The 19,700-nt window shown below is 41.6% G+C and overlaps 1 pseudogene; it reads left to right on the top strand.

The window, feature by feature from the left end:
* Positions 1–6,145: 6,145 nt before the first annotated feature.
* LOC140596550 (mitotic spindle assembly checkpoint protein MAD2A-like) lies at positions 6,146–19,214 on the top strand (annotated as a pseudogene).
* Positions 19,215–19,700: the final 486 nt, after the last annotated feature.

Genomic DNA, 19,700 nt, shown 5'->3' with positions numbered 1-19,700 from the left:
GAAGACAAGCCAAACACACCACAAACAGGAAAACATAAGGATACAGGAAGCTAACCAACCAAACTCGAAGTCAGTCTGTGGGCGCTCAGTTGAGATAAGGCCTCGATCTGGTCCAGGTCAGCTCCTGTGGCACTTACTGCTTCTAATGTTCAAGCAGTGAAGGATTTTGGTTCTCTTCGGAGATCAATGAGTAGAGCCTTTGGTGACAATTGTCTTTTGTAAGTGGTCAGAGGAGTCAGTTTCCTGAAGCATCCCTTGGTGCTGATCTGCATCTCTGTCCCTTGTTCTGTGTGGTTTCATACACTACTTCCTCTGCATCCCTTGTTCCCACTGCCTAGCATTTACACACACACACACACACACACACACACGAACGCTCGTGTGTTTACGCGCACACACACATGCATACACACGATATTTGAGTTACACTTGAGTGGCATGGCAAAATTGCAAAAAAAAAAATGATGTATGTTGATCTGGGTTCTTTACAACTTTGCTCAAATGCCACTTCACTCATTAACACTAGGCCCTTAGGCATGGTCATGGGATGACCATGCCATGAAGCTCCCCCGGCATGCCATAGCTATTGAACTTCTAGTATCTTTGCTCTTATCCCTATGGTGATGACTTCCAGATCTCTCTTTCTCCTGCCTAGATCTCTCTTCTGAAAATTTTTGAGGCATATTTTTTGAGCTGCCTGTCACACATCTCTCCTGTGTTCTAGATTGAAATCAGTATCTCCCCCAGTCTTGTCAGTCACTGAAGACAATCCCTTTACCTATATATCTCTCTCTAGGCTCCACCATGTCCAAATAACTCAAACTAAAGCTCTGAGCATCATGCCAGACACTTTTTCCCTAAGCCATGACCAACAGCATCATCTAGTTGAGCTTCTATTGTGGGAAAGATCTAGTGATCCAGTTCGTATATATTTTCTCTGATCCTCACTACATCCCAGAGATATCCAGATGTTTCTACTTTCTGAAGCAACTGAGGCTCACTGAAGTTGAGTGACTTGCCCCTTCTCCACCACTTACAACTGGCCAAGTCAGGATTCTAGGATTCAAAGCCAAGTAGCCCCCATTCACTCCCAGTAATTCCTGACAGTCTTCATTCTGTATATTTCTCAAACTTATTATCCTCTCTAAATTTCCTTTTAAAAAATAAAGATTTATTATTCATGAGAGACACACACACACACACAGAGAGAGGCAGAGACAGAAGCAGAGGGAGAAGCAGCCTCCTCACAGGAAGCCCAATGCGGGACTCGATCCCAGATTCCAGGATCACAACCTGAGCCAAAGGTAGTTGCTCAACCACAAAGCCACCGAGGCGTCTCTCCTCTTGAAATTACCATCGCCACCTTCACTCCTCTTTTTCTCATTCTGACATCCAATCTAGTAGCAACTCTGATTGGCCTTTCATTTAAAATAAGCTGAGAAAAAAAAAATAAATAAAATAAGCTGAGAAATATCAAGGAGGGAGACAGAACATGAGAGACTCCTAACTCTGGGACACGAACTAGGGGTGGTGGAAGGGGAGGTGGGCGGGGGGGTGGGGGTGACTAGGTGACTAGGTGACTGGCACTGAGGGAGGCACTTGATGGGATCAGCACTGGGTGTTATTCTATATGTTGGCAAATTGAACACCAATAAAAATAAATTTATAAGAAAATAAATAAAATGTTAATTATGAAACAAATAAAATAAAAGACAGGATTCTCCATCTTGAAAAAATAAAATAAAATAATAAAATAAGCTGAGAATCTGAACGTTTTTCACATCTCCCCAGCAATCAGCTGAGTGTCCTGCAATAATGCAGTAGTTTCTTAATTTATCCGTCTCCTACCATTGCTCCTCACAGTCTGTCCTAAGCTGCCCACCCCTGAGTCAGATTTTATATATTTTAGGTGTAGGTTGTATATGTATTATATTTTACTCATTTGCTGAAACCCTCCAATGACTGTTCATCCCATTTAGAGTGAAAACCAAAGTTTTACTATGCTCCAAAAGTCCCTACAGGTCTGCACCCCCATTCTCGTACCCCAACCATTGTGACTTCACATCCATGTCCACCTCAGTCTGGCCACATCACTTCCATGCTGTTTTTCAGACACACTAAGTAATTTCCAATGAATAGGGGCTTTTGTTTGTTTGTTTGTTTTGTTTTGGCAGCTTCTCTGGCCTGGGACCCCCTTCACAGGTTCCTTTATGGCTTTCTCCTATACTTATTTCAGTTCTCTGCTCAAACTCTTCTCTTTCTTATTTCCATTACTTTCTTAACCCCCACCCCATATTCTTCTTCTCCTTCATGGCACTTACATCCACCTGAAATCTCACATATTTGCTTGTTTAATTATTTATCATGTATTATAGGTTCTGTGATGACAGTTTATTTTTTTTTTTCTTATTGTCAATTGCTGTGTCCCCAGGTCTAGAACCTTGCCTGGCAGATAAGAACATTTAGTGAATATTTTGAAAAGCATGAATCAGTGAGCACTATCTTAATTCATATTCAAATTGTTTATATCTTGGAGTGGAATAATCGTATTGGCCTTGCTGACTCCAGTTTCATATTCTCCAGCTTGCTGACTAAATGATATTTTAGCTTTAGCCTCTACTTAGAATCCTTTAATTAATTCCCACTACTTGCAGAAGATGCTTCCAGTTTCTTCTTATAATTACCGAGATCATCAGGGTTTGGCTCCAGCTTCAATTTTAACTTCTTTTTCAAGTTATTCCCCTTATTTAAATTTATTTAAATTTGTTGCTCTAATAATATGTTTCTTTAGCCTTAGTAAACTGTTTTCAGTTCCCCACATGAGCCTTGCTTGTCATACCTCCCTACCTTTGCGCATTCTCCTCCCTCTCCATGGGATATCATTCCCCACCTTATGACATGAGAACACCCATACATCCAGGAGGACTGGATTGCATTCTTATCTGCTCCTTCTCCTAGCATTATGTTCATGGCATTGAAAATATTTCTTTTTAGTACTGGACTCCACAGGGCAGGACAGAATGCTTTGTCATTCTGTTGCTAACTGAAGCGGCAGGCACACTCTATGTGATTGATAAATATTAACTGAAGATTTTTGTATAGAATTCTAATATTATTTCTCAAGATTCTTTGTTAAATGTGTTGTTTCACTTCACTTTAAAACAAAATCAGTTTACTGCTGCCATAGAGAAAGAATAAATATTTCCCTATTCTTTGGCATGTAAATTAATACTAATTTGAAGTAGGTTGAAGGGTTGGCTAAGCACTTCAGGTGGAAAAAAAGAAAAGGAAGCATCCACGTTGCACTCTTGGATTCTTTCTTGCTCTCCAGTAATTTTAAAAGACCATGAATGTCCTCGCATTTCACTGGTTTATGCAAAACATCTGTTTCAAGTTTCTTAATGACTACATTTAAGTTCATGAAAACGTGATGTGTAGGTAGTCACGTTCACAAATGTGACATCAGCTACTTCTCCTGACATTTAATTCTCTACCTGACCCTCATTCAACAATCTCTTGGGTTGTTCTCATCCCAGTTCCTATGTGGAGCTTCTAGGACTTCTTAATTCAGAGTCATTATCAATGACTTCAGCGTTTTGCTCAACTTCCTTTGCATTTCTCCAGCTTGCTGCTGCTGTGATTTCCCCTTGGTGACCATGTAAATGAACTTGAACTTGTGAGTTCAGCACTGGGGAGCTGAACTGAGAACCTCCTTTATTTTTTCAGAGATTTTTATTTCTTAAAAATGGTGTCAGCCATGCAAATGTCAACTCACATAGCTTTCTTTATTTGAAGTTCGAGTCTTTAATAATGGTCTGTCCTTGGGGTCGTAAAAACTATGAACCCAGACTGCATGGGTTTAAGTCCTGGAGACCACTTCTTAGTTCTGTGACCTCGGGAAACCTGCTTGAGACACTGAAGTGAATGTGTCGGTTTCCTTCTGTAAGATGGGGTTCATAATACTAGTATGTGTCTAAAAGGACGACGTGAGGATTGCACAAGTTAATGATTGTGAGTTGCAAAGAATGGTTCCTGGCACATAATGAAAGCTGATGTTAGCCCTTCGACCTAGTCCCTGTGCTGAACACTGAAATGAGACAGTGAAGAAGACACTATGTCCTCTGTGCTCACGGAAGTCCCATTCCTGTGGGGTACAGACATTGAACAAAGAAACCTGAATAAATACCTAATTGCATTTTATGATAAAGCCTGTGAATAATTTAAAAAAGGAGGACGGGGAGGCATGAAAGGATACTTAAGGTAGAAGTCTCTGAAAAAGTAGCTTTAAGGAACCTAAAAGATGAGGAGGAGTCAGCCATGGGGAAGAGAACATTCCAGGCTCAGGGAACAGCATAAATCAAGACTGGAGGGTATTATGCTGAGTGAAATAAGTCAATAGGATGAGGACAAACATTATATGGTCTCATTCATTTGGGGAATATAAAAAGTAGTGACAGGGAATAAGGGGAAAGGAGAAAATGTGAGTAGGAAATATCAGAAAGGGAGACAGCATGAGAGACTCTTAACTCTGCGAAACGAACTAGGGGTGGGGGAAAGGGAGGAGGGCGGGGGTGACTGGTGACGGGCACTGAGGGGGGCACTTGATGGGAAGAGCACTGGGTGTTATTCTATATGTTGGCAAATTGAACTCCAATAAAAAATAAATTTACAAAAAAAAAATGCCTGTAGGTGGGAAAGAGCCTGGGTATTAGGGGAGGTAAGAAGGCAAGTGGAGCCGGAGCATAGTGAGAAAGAAGGGAGGCAGATGAAGTTGGAGAGCAAACTGATGGGCCTTTTAACCATGGCAAGGAATTTATTTTGAATCTACGTTCAATGGGAATCCAATGAAAAATTTGGTATCTGTTGTTTATTACACGAGGTTTAGAGAAGGATCCAGATAAATAGAAAACGGGGTACATTATAATTCTTTGTTATTTATGGCAACAAATTTTGATTACACTTACAAAAACGTTAGGAAATTTAGAAGTTTTTTTTTTTTTTTTACTTGAAAAAAACCTCTACAGTTACCTTCTTCAATTTCTCTGGAGTTGTTTCACAAGCTTTGGTAAACCTACATTGCTCACAGGACTTTTCCTATCAATAAACTCAGTGAATTCGTGGGTCAGAATTCCAGGACAACTTCTTCCGCGTGTCTGGGCCTGATTGGGGGGGAACTTATTCCCGAGGAACTTATTCCCCGCACAGAGGCAGCCCCTGGGGCTACCGGCTGACAGCACAGGACACGGGCTGCGGCTCAACCCTTTAAGCCCAACCCAATTCCCTTGTTTTTGAAGAATTTATTTATTCATGATAGACACACAGAGAAAGAGAGCGAGGCAGAGACCCGGCGGAGGCAGAAGCAGGCTCCATGCAGGGAGCCCCACGCGGGACTCCACCCCAGGGCTCCAGGGTCAGGCCCAGGCTGAAGGCGCCTCAACCGCTGGGCCACCCAGGCCGCCCCCAATTTCTTAAAAGCTGTGCCCGCATCCAGTCACCAGGACCTCTCAAGCTGCGGCTGGGCAGCCACGCAGGCGGGTTCTTCACTGACTCCGGAAGCATCTAAGCAGAAGTTTGGGGAGGTGGCGGGGGTCCCTGGGGCACGTTAAGATGCAACCCGCGCGGTTCACATCACTTTGAAAATAGCTTTGAAAAAAAAAAAAAAAAAGAGGGATGCCTGGGTGGTACAGCGGTTTAGAGCCTGTCTTTGGCCCAGGGCGCGATCCTGGAGACCCGGGATCGAATCCCACATCGGGCTCCCGGTGCATGGAGCCTGCTTCTCCCTCTGCCTGTGTCTCTGCTTCTCTCTCTCTCTCTCTGTGACTGTCATAAATAAATAAAAATTAAAAAAAAAAAGAAAAAAAAAAGAAACAATCGCTTTGGCACTGACGAGCTGGGATCCTGGGCCGCTCAGTCCGCAGGCCTCGGGAGCGGGCGTCAAAGCAGGTTTTGCAGTCCTCTCGCCTCAGCTGCTGCCCGCGACCACAATTACAGGGGCCCACCAGGACCCTTCGGAGCCCCACAACCCGGAAGTGCCTGACCACGCCTACCCACTGCGCCTGCGCGAGGCGCCCCCCCTCTGGCGAGCAGGGAGACTGGCGCTGGGCGGGCTGAGAGGCTCGTCGCGCCTGCGCGGAAGGCCCCGGGGAGCAGCGTCGTTACTTTCCAAACGAGTGGAGGGAACCGTTGGAGGCTGTGCGGTCGCCGCCTGCCGGGTAGCAGCGCGCTCCCTCGTCCCTAGGCCTGGCCATGGCGCTGCAGCTGTCCCGCGAGCAAGGCATCGCCCTGCGCGGGAGCGCGGACATCGTGGCCGAGTTCTTCTGCAAGTCCCGCTCCCGCAGGCCAGAGGGCGGGGAGAGCTGAGGCCCGGCGGCCCTGGAGGCCCGGGGCCACGGAGGCGGGGGCGGGGGTGGCGGTGGGGCGGCTCTGCTCCAGCGCCCGCCTGGCTGGAGAATCTAATCGAGGCGCCTTGCTCCTGGGGCAGCGGGAAGCCCAGGTGCTGCCCAGGCCTGCCTCGCGCCGGCCCCTCCCAGCAGCCTTGCTTTAAACTGCGGATCCCACAGGCTTCCCAGCCCGGCCGGCCGGCACCGCCCCGAGCGGGTGGAGCCCCAGTACATTTTGCACAGCCCATCCACCAAGCTTTGATTCCGGCACTGAGGGCGATGGACTGGATTTAGGAAACTCTGTCCTGGACCAGGCCATGTTTGCACCCTCTAATAGACTCTGGCAGGAGAAGAGGAGGGAAAAGTGAGGGAGAGGCTTGCTCTGGAGCATTGGACCGGTTAATCAGTCAATTGCTAATCCAGACACAAAAGCCTATTTGGACACCCTGTGATCACATAACCTGAATTGGGGCTTGCATTACCGTGAGCTTGTAGTTCTACTTTGACGCTAGGTTAATGCAGTTTGGCATTTTTCTTTCCGCATAAAAGCACGTATCGTGTTCTTTTGATTTAGAAGCAACATTTTTAAGGATTTTCAGTGGCACTTTTCACCTACTCTGCTTTCAGCGAGACACCCACAAACGCACATTTAGGCTTTTTCAGTTTGATGCCATGAATGAAACCGAAGCCACATCTAAATAGGTTTTATTTTCCAGAGTTACAAAGTGGAAATAACTTTGACATTCCTTTTGTTTTCAGCATTTGGCATCAACAGCATTTTATATCAGCGTGGCCACCTGAAACCTCTACCAGAGTGCAGAAATACGGATTCACCTTGCTTATAACAACAGATCCTGAGCTCATAAAATAACTCAGTAATGTAGTGGAACAAGTGAAAGGTATTTAATTGTTGAAAACCAATTTGAGTTTCGCAGGCCTTCTTGGACCCTACTTTCTGGCATCTTGGTGTTCATTTTTCAGCTCTATACAAAGAGGTGTAAAACACTGCAATCTCAAATATAGCGATTCTCCATCGGAAGGAAGCAAATAATAAAGTGAAAGAAACTCCACTCTTCCCTACCACATTTTGAGTGGGTTAAATACGTTGATGTTAGGAATCTGATCTGGCTTCACAAAACAATCTCTATCAACTCTTTTTGAAGTGATTTTTGCAGTTCGTGTAGCCAGGTGGAACAAGTTGGAATTTTACATAACTATGATGATGTTTATTATTGGAGAGAAATCCACTATATATTTTTACATGACATATTTTCTATAGCTGCCTAGAGTTTAAAACCGTCATTATTTTAAGATAAAAGAAAATGAAATTGGATCCAGCCTGGGAACTAAACTTAAAAAAATACTACTAATAGAGTACCCAATAAAGTATTTTAATGTCTTACTTTCTTCATTTGTCTTTGTTAAAATCCTGCCTGTAAGTTAGCCGTTTCTATCTGAACACTCCTTGTTTTTCTGTAGCTCAAGAAATTCCTGAATACTTGTTCTCCATCTATTCTGTCTCTTTTTCCCCCATGTTTTTCTCTACTTAGGATTCTCACTTCTAATTTTTCTGTGTTATAGGATGTTTCTCCCTGGCTCCTCATTTGACCTTCCAAAGCTAGTTCCAAAAAAAAAAAAAACAAAAAAAACATTATAGTATTTTTTTATTCCTAAGTCATATATATATATATATATATATATATATATATATATATATATATATATATTGTTTCAAGAGGCTTTATTTTTAAAATTCTATTAATTATATTTTTATCATCTTCAGGGCTAAATCACCCAGGGCGATACTCAGATTACTTAGCCTGCAACATAGAAGTAACTAAGAATCTATGTCACCTTAATTTGATGAAGAAGCAAACCCTGCCTAAGTTACTGGCTTTTAGGTTGTCTCCTTTAAGACTACACTGATGACATTTCACCTCGGTTGTATGTACACCTTCCTATTTAATTTGTCCCTTTTATTTTAGTTAGAATGGAGGAATTGCTCTTCTTAGAGGCAAATTGTTCAATCTCTTTGAATCCCCATCCCTCTAGCCTTCTTAAGGACTCTACCCTAGTTCTTCTCTGGTATTTCTGACTTCTTTCTTTTGAGATATTTTCATTGGTTTCATTTGTCTTCAGTTTTAAAAGAAAAAAATGTCCACCCACCCCAGATCTTTAAGTGACTACCCAATCTCTTCCTTTTCAGAGCAAAATTGAGAAAAGGTTGTTTTTTGTCGAGGGGTCGGCAAGCCTGAGGGCACATATCCAACAAGTGGCCTATTTTTGTACTACCTGCAAACTGAGTGTTTTCAGATTTTGAAAGGCTAGTTTTTAAAAGACTACGCAAGAGACCTAGGGGGCCCACAAGTCCTAAATATTACAAGATTGTTTGTGTCTCTTGAAAGAAAACAACAACTGTGTATTCTTGAGTATATTATCCCAAGTTCCAAGATTAATTCAGGGCTCATTATGAGGCCCCCTTATTATAATCTCTAAGATGACTTCTGACACATACATAACTTTACTAACAATCTTTGTGTAGTTGATTCACAAACATACATCCAACCCAAGTCTTCTCTTTGCTCATATAGTAAGTGGCTCCCTTGATATCCACATGTGGCTATCCTAGTGATACTTGAAAACTAAATTTAAGGGGGTCCTGGCTGGCTCAGTCAGTAGAGCATGCAACTCTTGATCTTGGGTTGTAAGTTCCAGCCCCACATTGGGTGTGGAGATTACTTAGAAATAAAACCTTAGGGCAGCCTGGATGGCTCAGCAGTTTAGCACTGCCTTCAGCCCAGGGCATGATCCTGGAGACCTGGGATCGAGTCCCACATCAGGCTCCCTGCATGGAGCCTGCTTCTCCCTCTGCCTGTGTCTCTGCCTCTCTCTCTATGCCTCTCTCTCTCTCTGTCATGAATAAATAAATAAAATCTTTAAAAAAGAAGAAAAATAGAACCTTATAAAATTGTAAGCATCATGTCTCATTCCCATTCTCTTTCTCTCAATGAATGGATCAACCTTCCAACCAGTGGTATAAACCAGAAAGTTGGGAACTATCCCTGAGTATTTCCTCTTCCTTAGTCTCATAAGTATCCAATAAATCTTAACAATTTTAACCACGAAATCTCTTCACTCTACCTATACTGATCCATCTCTCCCAATTTATCCTTCTACAAGCCTTCAGTACCTCTTGCTTGAATTACTAATCAATTAGCATCCCTAGATCCTCTCTTTACTTCCACTCTACTTTCCACACATCACAGCCAAAAGGATAGTTCTGAAATATAAGTTTAATCACATCACACCCTGCTTCAGACACAGTAATGACTTCCCTGGTTCTTGAAGTATAAGTTCTTTAATTTAGCCCATGTGACCTTGTGTGGTCTGACCCCTATGTATCTTGCACAAACCGACCTTGTTCATTCTCCCTTTCTTTTTTTTTTTTTAAAGTTATTAATTTTGATGAAATCCAAATGATTTTTTTTCTGTTTTGGCTTTTTGTGGCATATCTAATAATTCTTAAATTTTTTATTTATTTATTTTTTATTTATGATAGTCACACAGAGAGAGAGAGGCAGAGACACAGGCAGAGGGAGAAGCAGGCTCCATGCACGGGGAGCCTGATGTGGGATCTGATCCCGGGTCTCCAGGATCGCGCCCCGGACCAAAGGCAGGCGCCAAACTGCTGCGCCACCCAGGGATCCCCCATTCTCCCTTTCTTAACTGTATCTGTATTACCCTTTCATTCCTCTGGTCAGATACTTTTTGCTTTCCAGTATTTTAGACCTGTACCCTTTTCTGTAACCTTTTGCATATTTAATGGTATTTACTAGTAGAACTGAAGTCAAGTGAGAATTCCCTGAGTCAAATTTTCCTATATTCTCTCATTGGATCACATACTGCACCTTCTTAGCACTTATTACAATTAAAAATTTACATTCATTGCTGTAATGATTAGATTAATGCTCATCTTCTGCAATTTACCTTGGATTACAGTATACTGCATGTTCACTACTCTGTGCTTAGCATTCAGTAATAACTACATCTGCTATGGATACTGAGAATTGGAAAACGGGAGCTAGGTTATCGTGAGGCAAGTTTTCTGTACAGGTTGGAGGAGTTCCAAAATACCAGTGGTAGGATTTGCTAAGGGTAGAAAGTGAGACCTGGGAAGAGTTACTTTGTAATGCAGTGAATCAAAACAGATGCCTTGTTCTATATTGCAGATTGGTTATACAAGTGTTCAGTTCAGAAACTGGTGGTATTCATCTCAAATAATGAAAGCAGTGAAGTCCTTGAAAGGTGGCAGGTTGATATTGAGTGCGACAAGACTGCAAAAGATGACAGGTAAGTATGAATTAAACTGCTTCCATTTTCATGATTTTTTTCCCAAAACTTGTTTTCTTGACTAAATGAGTTCTAACTATATTGAACTAGCTTCGTATAAGGTAGTTTGTTTCTAATTATGTTAGATCTCCTGTGGAGAAGAATAAGACTCACAAACTGTGCTCACAAAAGAGTCATGCCTATTATGGACTTGTGTACTTTTAACATAACTGCCCTTAGTCTAAAATCCATGAATTTCAACCGTTAGTATTTATGGTGCTATATGTAAGCTATGTATTAGGTGTATTAGGATGTATTAGGTGGCCCATTTAATGGATTGTGTCAAGGTACTTTTAACCATGAAGTATTATCCTAGACGTTCTCCTAGCTTGATATGCAGCTCTACTGTATTTCATTTAATGCTATGAATTTCCTAAGACACTCTGAACTGAAGTTCTTAGATCCTCTGGATGGGAAATGCCCCCTCATTATATGCTAATTCTTAGCATTGTCCAAGGCATGCTTACCTGTAAACTCAGAACTCTCTCTCATAATGAAATGTACTTTGTTCCTGAAGCCTTTGGTCTATTTTAGAAAATGTTTATTTTATTATTTTAAATAATTTATTTTTATTGGTGTTCAATTTACCAACATACAGAATAACACCCAGTGCTCATACCGTCAAGTGCCCCCCTCAGTGCCCACCACCCAGTCACGCCCCCCCGCCCTCCTCCCATTCCACCGCCCCTAGTTCGTTTCCCAGAGTTAGGAGTAGGTAAGTTCTGTCTCCCTTTCTGATATTTCCCACACATTTATTGACCCTTCCCTTATATTCCCTTTCACTCTTATCTATATTCCCCAAATGAATGAGAACATATAATGTTTATCCTTCTCCGATTGACTTACTTCACTCAGCATAATACCCTCCACTTCAATCCACGTTGAAGCAAATGGTGGGTGTTTGTCATTTCTATTGGCGGAGTAATATTCCATTGTATACATAAACCACATCTTTATCCATTCATCTTTCGATGGACACCAAGGCTCCTTCCACAGATTAGCTATTGTGGATATCGCTGCTAGAAACATTGGGGTGCAGGTGTCCCGGCATTTCATTGCATCTGAATTTTTGGGGTAAATCCCCAGCAGTGCAATTGCTGGGTCATAGGGCAGCTCTATTTTTAACTCTTTGAGGAACCTCCACACAGTTTTCCAGAGTGGCTGCACCAGTTCACATTCCCACCAACAGTGTAAGAGGGTTCCCTTTTCTCCACATCCTCTCCAATATTTGTGGATTCCTGCCTTGTTAATTTTCCCCATTCTCACTGGTGTGAGGTGGTATCTCATTGTGGTTTTGATTTGTACTTCCCTGATGGCAAGTGATGCGGAGCATTTTCTCATGTGCATGTTGGCCATGTCCAGGTCTTCCTCTGTGAGATTTCTGTTCATGTCTTTTGCCCATTTCATGATTGGATTGTTTGTTTCTTTGGTGTTGAGTTTAAGAAGTTCTTTACAGATCTTGGATGCTAGCCCTTTATCTGATACGTCATTTGCAAATATCTTCTCCCATCTGTAGCTTGTCTTTTAGTTTTGTTGACTGTATCCTTTGCTGTGCAAAAGCTTCTTATCTTGATGAAGTCCCAATAGTTCACTTTTGCTTTTGTTTCTTTTGCCTTCGTGGATGTATCTTGCAAGGAGTTACCGTGGCTGAGTTAAAAAAAAGGGTGTTGCCTATGTTGTCCTCTAGGATTTTGAAGGAATCTTGCCTCACATTTAGATCTTTCATCCATTTTGAGTTTATCTTTGTGTGTGGTGCAAGAGAGTGGTCTAGTTTCATTCTTCTGCATGTGGATGTCCAATTTTCCCAACACCATTTATTGAAGAGACTGGCTTTCTTCCAATGGATAGTCTTTCCTCCTTTATCGAATATTAGTTGACCATAACGTTCAGGGTCCACTTCTGGGTTCTCTATTCTGTTCCATTGATCTATGTGTCTGTTTTTGTGCCGGTACCACACTGTCCTGATGACCACAGCTTTGTAGTACAAACTGAAATCTGGCATTGTGATGCCCCCCGCTATGGTTTTCTTTTTTAAAATTCCCCTGGCCATATGAGGTCTTTTCTGATTCCACACAAATCTTAATATAATTTATTCTAACTCTCTGAAGAACGTCCATGGTATTTTGATAGGGATTGCATTAAACGTGTAAATTGCCCTGGTACCATTGACATTTTCACAATATTAATTCTGCCAATCCATGAGCATGGACTATTTTTCCATCTCTTTGTGTCTTCCTCAATTTCTTTCAGAAGTGTTCTATAGTTTTTAGGGTATAGATCTTTTACCTCTTTGGTTAGGTTTCTTCCTAGGTATCTTATGCTTTTGGGTGCAATTGTAAATGGGATTGACTCCTTAATTTCTCCTTATTTAGTCTCATTGTTAGTGTATAGAAATGCCACTGAATTCTGGGCATTGATTTTGTATCCTGCCACACTACCAAATTGCTGTATGAGTTCTAGCAACCTTGGGGTGGAGGCTTTTGGTTTTTCTACGTAGGGTATCATGTCATTGGCGAAGAGGGAGAGTTTCACTTCTTCTTTGCCAATTTGAATGTCTTTAATGCCTTTTTTTTGTCTGACTGCTGAGGCTAGGACTTCCAGTACTATGTTGAATAGCAGTGGTGAGAGTGGACATCCCTGTCTTGTTCCGGATCTTAGGGGAAAGGCTCCCAGTGCTTCCCCATTGAGAATTATATTTGCCGTGGGCTTTTCGTAGATGGCTTTTAAGATGTTGAGGACTGTTTCCTCTATTCCTACACTCTGAAGAGTTTTGATCAGGAATAGACGCTGTATTTTGTCAAATGCTTTCTCTGCATCTAATGAGAGTATCATATGGTTCTTGGTTTTTCTCTTGCTGATATGATGAAACACATTGATTGTTTTATGAATGTTGAATCAGCCTTCTGTCCCGGGGAAAAATCCTACTTGGTCATGGTGAATAATTTTCTTAATGTGCTGTTGGATCCTATTGGCTAGTATCTTGTTGAGAATTTTTGCTTCCATGTTCATCACGGATATTGGTCTGGAACTCTCCTTTTTGGTGGGATCTTTGTCTGCTTTTGGAATTAAGGTGATGCTGGCCACATAGAACGAATTTGGAAGTACTCCATCTCTTTCTATCAAACAGCTTTAGTAGAATAGGTATGGTTTCTTTTTTTTTTTTTTTTTAATCTTTTTTTTAATCTTTTTTTAAATTTTTTATTTATTTATGATAGTCACAGAGAGAGAGAGAGAGGCAGAGACACAGGCGGAGGGAGAAGCAGGCTCCATGCACCGGGAGCCTGATGTGGGATTCGATCCCGGGTCTCCAGGATCGCGCCCTGGGCCAAAGGCAGGCGCCAAACCGCTGCGCCACCCAGGGATCCCCGGTATGGTTTCTTCTTTAAACATTTGATAGAATTCCCCTGGGAAGCCATCTGGCCCTGGACTTTTGTGTCTTTGGAGGTTTTTGATGACTGCTTCAATTTCCTCCCTGGTTATTGGCCTGTTTAGGTTTTCTATTTCTTCCTGTTCCAGTTTTGGTAGTTTGTGGCTTCCCAGGAATGCGTCCATTTGTTCCAGTTTGCCTAATTTATTGGCGTATAGCTGTTCATAATATGTTTTTAAAATCGTTTCTAATTCCTTGGTTTTGGTAGTGATCTCTCCTTTCTCATTCATGATTTTATTAATTTGAGTCTTCTCTCTCTTCTTTTTAATAGGTCTAGCTAATAGTTTATCTATCTTAATTAATTCTTTCATAGAACCAACTCCTGGTTTTGTTGATCTGTTCCACAGTTCTTTTGTTCTCAATTTCATTGAGTTCTGCTCGAATCTTTATTAACTCTCTTCTGCTGGGTGTAGGATCTATTCGCTGTTTTTTCTCTAGCTCCTTTATGTGTAAGGTTAGCTTTTGTATTTGAATTCCTTCCAGTTTTTGAATGGATGCTTGTATTGTGATGTATTTCCCCCTCAGGACTGCTTTTGCTGCATCCCAAAGATTTTGAACGATTGTATCTTCATTCTCATTAGGTTCCATGAATCTTTTTAATTCTTCCTTAATTTCCTGGTTGACCTTTTCATCTTTTAGCAGGATGGTCCTTAACCTCCACGTGTTTGAGGTCCTTGCAAACTTCTTGTTGTGATTTAGTTCTAATTTCAAGGCATTATGGTCTGAGATTATACAGGGGACGATCCCAATCTTTTGGTATTGGTTCAGACCCGATTTGTGACCCAGTATGTGGTCTATTCTGGAGAAAGTTCCATGTGCACTTGAGAAGAATGTGTATTCAGTTGAGTTTGGATGTAAAGTTCTGTAGATATCTGTGAAATCCATCTGGTCCAGTGTATCATTTAAAGCTCTTGTTTCTTTGGAGATGTTGTGCTTAGATGACCTATCCAGTGGAGAAAGCCTTAAATCGAAGTCACCAAGTATATTATTATCTAAATATGTCTTAATTTATGTTATTAATTGATAGTTTTGTCAGCTCCCACATTCGGGGCATATATATTGAGGATTGTTAAGTCCTCTTCTTGGATAGATCCTTTAAGTATGATATAGTGTCCCTCTTCAACTCTCACTACCGTCTTTGGGAAAAACTTTAGTTTATCTGATATAAGGATGGCTACCCCTGCTTTCTTTTGAGGACCCTTTGAGTAGTACATGGTTCTCCAACCTTTTATTTTCAGGTTGTAGGTGTCTTTCTGTCTGAGTCTCTTGTAGACAGCAAATAGGTGGGTCCTGCTTTTTTATCCAGTCTGAAACCCTGTGCCTTTTGATGGGGTCATTAAGCCCATTCACGTTCAGAGTTACTATTGAAAGATAGGAGTTTAGTGTAATCATGATATCTATTCAGTCCTTGTTTTGTGGATTGTTCCACTGAACTTCTTCTTAAAGGGGAATTTTAAGAGTCCCCCTTAAAATTTCTTGCAGAGCTGGTTTGGAAGTCATATATTCTCTCAGTGCCTGCCTGTCTTGGAAGCTCTTTATCTCTCCTTCTATTCTGAATGAGATCCTTGCCGGATAAAGTATTCTTGGTTGCATGTTCTTCTCATTTAGGACCCTGAATATATCCTGCCAGCCGTTTCTGGCCTGCCAGGTCTCTGTAGAGAGGTCTGCTGTAACCCTAATACTCTTCCCCATAATAGTCAGGGATTTCTTGTCTCTTGCTGCTTTAAGGATCTTCTCTTTATCTTTGGAATTTGCAAGCTTAACTATTAAGTGTCGAGGTGTTGAACTGTTCTTATTGATTTTAGGGGGAGATCTCTCTATCTCTCTATCTCCTGGATTTGAATGCCTGTTTCCCTTCCCAGATTAGGAAAGTTTTCAGCTATGATGGTTAAAATACATATTCTGGCCCTCTGTCCCTTTCGGCGCCCTCGGGAACCCCAATTATACGTAGGTTTTTCTTCCTCAGGCTGTCGTTTATTTCCGTTTATCTATCTTCATGGTCTTTTAATTGTTTGTCTCTTTTTTCCTCTGTTTCCCTCTTTGTTGTCTTCTATGTCACCCACTCGTTCTTCCAGCTCTGAATCCTCGTCGTGAGGACTTCTAGTTTGGATTGCATCTCATTCAATTGATTTTTAATTTCTCCCTGATTAGGTCTAAATTCTGCAGTCATGAAGTCTCTTGAGTCATTTATGCTTTTTTCTAGAGCCACCAGTAGCTGTATAATAGTGCTTCTGAATTGGCTTTCTGACATTGAATTCTAATCCAGATTTTGTAACTCTGTGGGAGAGAGGACTGTTTCTGATTCTTTCTTTTGAGGTGAGGTTTTCCTTCTAGTCATTTTGCTCAGTGCAGAGTGGCCAAAAACAAGGTGTATTGGGAAAAGGAGAAATTGAGAAGAGAGAAAGGAGGAAAGAAAAGAGAAAAAGAAAAACGAAAAAAGGAAGAAAAAAAGAGGAAAAAGAGAAAGAAAAAGAAGGGAAAAAAAGGCCAAGGGAAACAAATAAAATTCAAAAAGCAAAACAAAAACAAAAACAAAAACAAAAACAAACAAACAAACAAACAAAAACACAGGGAAGTATCTTCTGATTCTGTATACTTTAAGTCCCTTGACTTCCCCTGGAACTTGTCCGTCTAGTTGGTCTCTGGGGGACGGGCTTGTTGTGCTGATTTTCAGGTGTTAGCGCTTGGGGGAGCTGCTCTACCCCCTGCCTGGTGCAGGGCTCAGAGGGGCTTGTTTACCCCTTGAGGCCCCAGAAGAAACACCTGCAGTGGCAGCGGCCTGCTCTGGAGCCCTGGAGTCAGCTCCTGAAGTAACTACGGAGCTCTCCATCTGCTGGGGCCTGGATGCTCCGGGGTCGGGGCCGCTGATCTGCTCAGCTTGGGGCAGGAGCGTCCTTCCCATCCTGGACCCTCCTGGCCTCTGCCTGTCCCGGGAGGAGGCCGGATCCTGGGCTGTGTCCCTGGCGCCCTGTGCTCCTGGGCCTGTGCTGTTGGATTTGTGCTCCCACCACACAGCCGCCTCTCTGCGGAACTGTGGCCCTAGCCCCTGTGAGCTGCTCCCGGGTCGAGCTGTGTCTGCGCTGCAGCCCTTTTATGGAGCTCAGCACACTCTCCCCGGGGCGCAGTTGCTCTGGTAGTGTCCCACGGAGCCTGCGGGCATCCCCGCCTTTCTGGGGTCCTGCTCCAACTCCCTGCGAGGCCTTTCTGCCCAGGAAGATTGGTGAAGCTCCTGCTTCTCTGGGCCTGGGCTCTCCTGTCCTGGGGACACTCGCCCTGGCCTTCGCCTGGCTCCTTGCGGGGCCCCTCCCCCTTGGATGCCTTTTGTTTCTTTATTTCTTTTTTCCCCGTCTTCCTACCTTGATAGAAGTGCGAACTCTTCTCACTGTAGCATTCCAGCTGTTCTCTCTTTAAATCTCAGGCCGAATTCATAGATTTTCAGGATGATTTCAAGATTATCTAGGTAATTGGTGGGGACAGGTGATTTGGGGACCCTACTCTTCCGCCATCTTGCCCCTCCCCTGGAAAATGTTTAATAATAAAAACAACTTGATATAACATCTTCTTTGAAGCACTACAGAATTAGACATTTATGTATTCCTAAAAATGCCAAAATGATTATGCCAATTAAAGATCTTAGATACTAATTGTTATCTTTATTTTACAATATGCTGAATGTTTCCTGACTTGAAGCACTTGGCAGGTTTTCTGGTCATCTGTTATTTAATGACCTGATACTAAGATCAGCCTTAATCACTGGAATAATAAGTGAAATTATAATTGTTTTTTAAAAACTCCTTTTGAATGCATTCCTTAATTTGAGTTTTGAAGCATTTAATCAAACAAATAATCTTACCAGTGTTTTAAATAACTTGTTAAAACTTAAAATGAATCAACTCATTTGGTTTCTTCAGTAGCACACCCAGAGGAAAGTCTCAGAAGGCCATCCAGGATGAGATCCTCTCCGTAATCCGACAGATCACAGCTACCGTGACGTTTCTGCCGCTGTTGGAAGTCTCTTGTAAGTATTATATGACTTCATGATGGTTCAGATTTGTTGTGGAAAGATTAAGCTATTACTTTAAGAATTAACAGTTTTGTTGAGTTTTTTCTTAATTATCCATGTCATGGTATATAAGTGAGAAAAACGTCATGAATCTAAAGCGATGCTGGTTGTGTTTTATTTACAAGTGCCGAATAGGGAAAGAATGAAAGTTTTCATTCAGTACTCCTGAATATTTTGACGTAATTTCTTCCATTACTTTTATTTTATACACATTTCCTTGTATATAATTAAGACTTAGACAGGTATAACTGTGTCTTTCTTTTCTGGCTTAGTTACTCCTTCATTCATCAGATATACCCTAAATGCCTACTGTATGCCTTCCATGGTTCTGGGCATTGGGATACAGCGGTCACAAAACCAAGATGTTCTTTTTCTCTGGCTTAGATTCATGCTGTCTCGTGATCAATTATATACTTTCTGCAAATATCTTTAATGGCTTTTCTCTTTGAAGAAAAAAAAACAATCGAGTTTTTCATTAAGTAAAAAGGAGTACAGTATTTTCTGTACTAAAATTTCCATTGAAGAAAAGCAATTAGCTAATATAACTGATTAGAGATCAAGCCAAACTAGCTTTTCTGACATGATAGGTGGCTCACATGTGAGGGAGACAGGAAGGATAGTTGTACCTTTCAAAAACTAATTGTACTTTAATGATCTTATCCCCAATTTAGGTTCATTTGACCTACTGATTTATACAAAGATTTGGTTGTCCTTGAATAATGGGAAGAGTCGGGACCACAGTTTATTACCAATTCTGAGGAAGTCTGTCTTCATTCATTTACTACTACTATCCACAAAGTAAATAGCATGGTGGCCTATAAAATTCCGACCAGTGACTGAGGATGAGATTAGGACAGTGATGTACTTGTAGTTCTCAGATGCGGTTTTCCTGAAACCAAGTCAACTATAGTTGATAAATTTTGTATCACTGGTTAATTTTTAGACTGGGGAAACTTAACATTATACATCTATTGAACTGTGCATAATTGTCCCATTTTTTGTTACCTGTATGACTTGATACAGGGTTGGCATAAATTATTGCACATTGTTCAAAAGGGAACTAGCAGATCACATCAGCATTGTTGTCAATTCCTTGAAAGTGGTAACTGTAGATGGATAACTTTTGCCATAAAACTAAATGCCTTCTTAAATCAGACCTTTTGGTCAAGGACTTTGCCTCTGGATTATAGGTAGGGAGATATTAAATGTAAAATACAGCAACAGAAGTATGAATATTGAGAGTCTTTGTTTAGATTCTGAAATTATCTAATGACAACCTGCAAGTAATGAAACATTGCTCATAATAGGTCTCTGCCATTTATTTCATTTGTATATTTTCCATATTGAAAACACTTCCAATTATTTGATTTTGATTTGTTGTAGAACTCGAACCTACAAAGCTATGTGTATTGCCACTGTTTAAATTCCTGTGATACAGAAC

The sequence above is a fragment of the Vulpes vulpes genome, unplaced genomic scaffold, assembly GCF_048418805.1.
Source record: "Vulpes vulpes isolate BD-2025 unplaced genomic scaffold, VulVul3 Bu000000624, whole genome shotgun sequence".
In the NCBI taxonomy this organism is placed as follows: Eukaryota; Metazoa; Chordata; class Mammalia; order Carnivora; family Canidae; genus Vulpes; species Vulpes vulpes.
The sequence above is the reverse complement of the archived record's forward strand: the minus strand, read 5'-3'. Positions and strand labels throughout refer to the sequence as shown.